The sequence below is a fragment of the Hemitrygon akajei genome, chromosome 6 (assembly GCF_048418815.1).
Source record: "Hemitrygon akajei chromosome 6, sHemAka1.3, whole genome shotgun sequence".
NCBI classification, from domain to species: domain Eukaryota; kingdom Metazoa; phylum Chordata; class Chondrichthyes; order Myliobatiformes; family Dasyatidae; genus Hemitrygon; species Hemitrygon akajei.
Genome location: NC_133129.1, coordinates 163887438 through 163893566, shown reverse-complemented (window position 1 = coordinate 163893566; position 6129 = coordinate 163887438).

Here is a 6129-nt window from a genome sequence, read left to right as displayed (position 1 = left end):
GTTTCCTTTCTGCTGCCTCAAACCCTTCTTAAATAGCAGAGTAATATTTGCAATTTTGCAATCATCCGGCACAATGCCAGAAACTATCGATTCTTAAAAGATCATTGTTAATGCCTCCAAAATCTCTCAAGCTACTTCCTTCAGAACCCAAGGGTGCATTCCATCAGGTCCAGGAGATTTATCCACCCTCAGACCATTAAGCTTTCTGAGCAGCTTTTCAGTTGTAATTTTCACTGCATATACTTCACTTCCCTGACACTCTTGAATGTCCGGTAAACAGTACTGCAGATGTCTTTCCCTGTGAAGACTGATGCAAAATACGCATTCAGTCCTCTGCCTTCTCTACGTCTCTCATTACAATATCTCCAGCGTCATTTTCTGTTGGTCCTATATATATCCTCAACTCTCTTACCCTTTACATACTTAAAAAAGCTTTCAGTATCTTCTTTGATATTAGTTGCCAGCTTCTTTCATAATACATCTTTTCCTTCCTAATGACCTTAGTTTCCTACTGTAAGTTTTAAAAAAGCTTCCCAATCCTCTATCTTCCCACTAGCTTTGGCTTCGTTGTATGCCCTCTCTTGCTTTTACTTTGGCTCTGACTTCACTTCTCAGCCATGGTAGTGTCCTCCTTCCATTCGAAACTTTCTTCTTATTTGGAATATATCTGTCTTGTACTTCCCTCATTTTTTGTAGAAACTCCAGTCATTTGTCCTTCCTGCTAGTGTCCCCTTCCAGTCAACCTTGGCCAGTTCCCCTTTGATGCCATTGTAATTTCCTTCATTCCAGTGAAATACCTTTTTCTTTTTCAATCTTTTTGTTAAGTTTCCAATAAACAATATTAATACTAATACATAATCAGGAATACATTAATAACGGTTAACATGTAAAAACACATATTTCAAGTAACAAATGGAGTCTAACCTCCCAATCTCTTAGTAATTAACTATGAAAAAGATCATTATAATTATAAAAGGAGAGAAAAAAAATCCCAAACTAAAACAAACTAACCTATAAAAAAAGATTGGGCTACCATAATTCATCGGTTAAAATTATATTTTGTCATTTAACTCCACTCTATCTATAAAAAATAAGTTACTGAAAAAAAGATTTAGAAAGGGTCAACTTACATCATATGAAAATATTGAATAAATGGCTTCCAAGTTTCTTAAAATTTAACCAAGGAATCCATAGTACTGCTCCTAACCTTTTCCAAATTTAAACATGCAATAGTTTGGGAAAACCATTGAAATGTGGTAGGAGGATTGGAATCTTTCCATTTAAATAAAATTGATCTTCTGGCTATTAATGTCATGAAAGCAATTAAACGACAAGCTGATGAGGATAAATGACTAGAGTCTATCACTAGTAGTCCAAAGATTGCAGTAATAGGATGAGGTTTTAAATCAACACGCTGAACTGCTGAAATAATATCAAAAATATCTTTCCAATATTTTCTTAACAGAGGGCATGACCAGAACATATGTGTCAAAGAAGCTTATTCAGAATTACATCTATCACAAACAGGGTTTATATGACGGTAAAAATGTGCTAACTTTTATCCTTGGACATATGAGCCCTATGAAACACCTTAAATTGTATCAAAGCATATCTGGCACACATTGATGAAGTATTAACTAGTTTAAGAATTTTCTCCCATTCCTCTGTAGATAAAGATATTTGAAGTTCTCTTTCCCACTCATTTTTAATTTTATCAGAAATACCTAGACGTATTTTCATAATCAAATCATAAATAATTGCTATTAAACTCTTCTGAAAGGGGTTTAAACCCCCAAAAAATTCTGCAACTTTGATTGGATGTGATATCAGAAGGGTAGGTAAGGTAGCATTCAGAAAGTTTCTAATCTCTAGATATCTGAAGAAGTGTGATCTAGGCAAATTATATTTATTAGACAACTGTTCAAAAGACATAAAACAATCATCCATAAATAAATCATGAAAACATGTTATTCCTTTTGTTTTCCATAATAAAAAGGCTTGATCAATTCTAGATGGTTGGGGGGAAAAAAGTTAGGTATAATAGAGCTTGACAGGATAAATTTATTCAATCCAAAAAGTTTACGAAATTGAAACCATATTCGTATTGTATGTTTAACTATTTGGATTTATCATTTGTTTATTCAGTTTAGTAAATACAAAGGGAAGCCCAGCTCCTAGAATAGAAGCCAATGAAAACCCCTGTACAGATTCCCACTCGAGATTCATCCATTGTGGAGATTGAGTTTCATCCAACTCTTGTGTCCAAAACATTAAATACTGAATATTAACTGCCCAGTAATAAAATCTAAGATTTTCTTTTTTGATTTCTGTAAATATTTCTTACTTAACCTGGGGTTTCTATATTGCCATATATATGAAGAAATGTTAGAATTGATAGTATCAAAAAAAGGATTTAGGAATAAAAATTGATACTGCCTGAAATAGATACAGAAATTTAGGTAAAATAAACATCTTAATAGCATTAATTCTACCGATCAAAGATAAGGACAATGGGGACCATTTAGTAAACAGTTGTTTAACATAATCAATTAAAGGTAAAAAATTAACTTTAAATATATCCTTATACTTCTTAGTAATTTTAACCACCAAATAAGTAAAATAATCAGTAGCCAATCTAAATGGTGATTGTCTATAAATAGGGATTTGCATATTTAATGGGAAAAGCACTCTTTATCAAGATTCAATTTATACCCAGAAAAACTACTAAACTGGGCAAGTAGAGTTATTACTGCAGGAATGGATTTCTCTGGGTTAGAAATATATAATAACAGATCATCTGCATATAATGATATTTTATGCATCCCATTCCCATGAATAATGCAAAATATATTAGGTGAATCATAAATAGCAATTGCCAAGGGCTCCAGGGCAATATCAAATAATAAATGACTTAAAGGACAGCCCTGTCTAATACCTCAAAAAAGCCTAAAAAAGGGGGATCTCTGATTATTGGTAAATATGGCAGCCAAGGGTGTATGATGTAACAGTTTAATCCAAGATATAAATTTTGAACTGAAATTAAATTTCTCAGGTATATTAAATAAATATTTCCACTCAAGTCTATCAAACGCCTTCTCGGCGTCAAGTGAAATAATACATTCTTAAGTATTGGATGAAGTAGTGTATAAATGTTCATTAACCTCCTAACATTAAAATGTGAATAACAATTTTTAATAAATCCTGTCTGATCCTCAGAAATAATCTGTGGCAATACCTTCTCTAATCTAATCGCTAATATTTTGGAAAAGATTTTAGAATCCACATTCAACAAAGATATAGGCCTGTATGATGTACATTCAGTGGGATCTTTATCTTTTTTATGAATTAAGGAAATTGATGCTTCATAAAAGGATTGTGGTAATTTACCTACTAATAAAGCATCTTTAAAAACTTTACTTAACCAGGGAGAGAGTAAATCTGAAAAGGTCCAGTGAAATACTGACACACTGGAATTTAGTTTCTCTTTCTCAAATATCAAAGTGAACTCGACCACTGTTCCCTAAGGGTTCCTTAACCTTAAGCTCTCTTATCGCCTCCAGATCATTGCACAACATCGAATCCAGCACAGCCAATCCCCTGGTGGGTTCAAAACAAGCTGTTCTAAAACGCCATCCCTTAGGCTACATCCACACTAGACCGGATAAATCTGTAACCGAAGCCTTTTCTCTTCATTTTGACCCTCCGTCCACACTGAAACGGTGTTTTCCTCCCCCGAAAACGGAGTTTTTCTAAAACACCCTCCAGGGTGTATAAATTTGAAAATGCCGGATTGGGCAGAGCAGTGTGGATGGGGTAACCAGAGAAATCTAAAAACGCTCTCATGATGTGCTGGAACAGATGGTGACAGCATCACGCCATTTCATTGTTTTCTTGAACGCAACCTAACAATTTCAGAACAGACGGCAATGAGACTGAAGCCAGAAGAGTTAGAAATGTACTCACCAAATACTTTGACCCTTAACTTACTGAATAAATAAGTATACTCACTGTAGTGTTCTTGCACAGGTGTAAAAACTCTGAACTAAACACCAAGTATAAACCGGTCAATGAGGCGCGATCCCAGTAAGATTAACCGTTTACTGTTCACTCTTCCACATTAACGTATGGTGAAAACTGTTGATAAAATACAAAATATATACAGTATTTGTTTCCTTCTTGACATCACATTTACATCATAAATACTTGCAAAAGTAAAACTACAACAACGATATTACATTAAAGTGCAACATACAGTCAGAATCTACCTACGCCATCAACTGCTTTAAATACACTTCAACACAAACTATCTGCAACTCTTTAAATAACAAAGAACATAAACTTTATCAACCGTCATTACTTTTAACAGAATCAGCGTTAACATTTTTACTTCAACATATCGATTATCTTATGAACTTACGGCGTTGCTTCTCTGATGTTTCTAGTGCGTAGAAAGAAAACTTTTCTCACGCTGATCCTGCACACACAATCCCCTCCTTGTTTCTCCAAACCGGTATTTTCATACAAGACGTGGCGAAACCGGGTGTGACATCATCGCATGCCGCGATATATCACAGACAGCGAATTTACTTTCAACAACCTTAACTTTAACTAGAAAATGATTACAAACAAATTATTAGCAAAAATATAATAAAGCTAAACAAATGCCTTAAAGGCAACACACTCACTTTGCCCTGTTTTCTGTCCTTGCCTGTTTGAAGATGGTTTACCTATTTATGCAAGTACTTCTCTGACAATAGATGTGTAACAGCCTAATATACCATTGTATGGAAATACAAGATAACACTGATGCAGACATGTTTTATACATTTAACAAGGTGCTTTATTAATGCAACAGAGTTAGTCAGTTTTTCAATGTTTGTCGTCACCTGGGTCATACTGTCCGTGAACTCCCTGTTGGTTGCCTCCATACACTCCAGTATTTGTTTTTTTTTTAGTTTTAAGTCTTCCTGCATGAGAGCCTACAGCTCTGTCATTTGGCAATTAAATTTTTCTAGTCTGTAACTAGATAAACACACACCAAGTCTTTCACGGCGAGATTCGACACCAAACATGTCGCTTGTTCTCGGTAGATGTGTCCTGCGCATGCTCAGTAGGAGGAGATTCGCCCAAATACCCATTTTAATGTGGACGGAGGTATTTTCAAAAATGCTTGGTGTGGACACCTATCGTTTTAATGTGAAACCGGTGTTTTCAAAATTATCTGCTCTAGTGTGGACGTAGCCTTAGACATTCTACAAATTCTTTCTCTTGGGGTCCAATACTGGCCTGGTTTTCTCAATCCACTTTCATGTTAAAATCCCCATCGATTATTAAGACATTGCCTTTCTGACACGCCATTTCTATCTCCTGCTGTAATTTGCAATCTACGTCCTGGATGTTGTTTCGAGGCCTGTATACAACTGCCATTAGGGTCCTTTTACCTTTCTCATTTCTTAACCCATAGAGACTCTACACCTTCTGATCCTATGTCATCCCTTTCTAATGATTTAATATGTTTTCTTATACACAGGGCCACACCACCCCCTCTGCCTACTACCTATCTTTCTGATACACTGTATATCCTTGGCCATTCAATTCCCAATGGCAGCTATCCTTTAGCCAAGTTTCAGAGATGGCCACAACATCACACTTGACACTCTGTAGCTGAATTTCAAGATCATCCATTTTATTTATTATGCTGCATGCATTCAAATATAACACTTTCAGTCCAGTATTTGTTGCTTTCTGTTTTAACTGCACCACGCCTCTATTGCCCTGTAACTCATTCCAATGGCTGTGATTATGCCTCATCCCCTGCCTGTCCTTTCTATCATCTCTGTTGCATGCTATCTTTGATTTATTTCTGTTTTCCCCTTCCTCAGCCCTCTCACTCCGGTTCCCATCCCCCTGCCAAATTAGTTTAAACTGTCCCTAACAATTCGGTTAAACCTGCCTGCTAGGATATTGGACCCCTTTGGGTTCAGCTGTGATCCATCCTTTCTGTACAGGTCGAACCTCCCCCAGAAGATGGCCCAATGATCCAGGAAGCTGAGCCCTGCCCCCTACACCAGTCTCTCAGCCATGCATTAATATGCCTGATCATGCTATTCTTGTGCTCATTAGCACGTA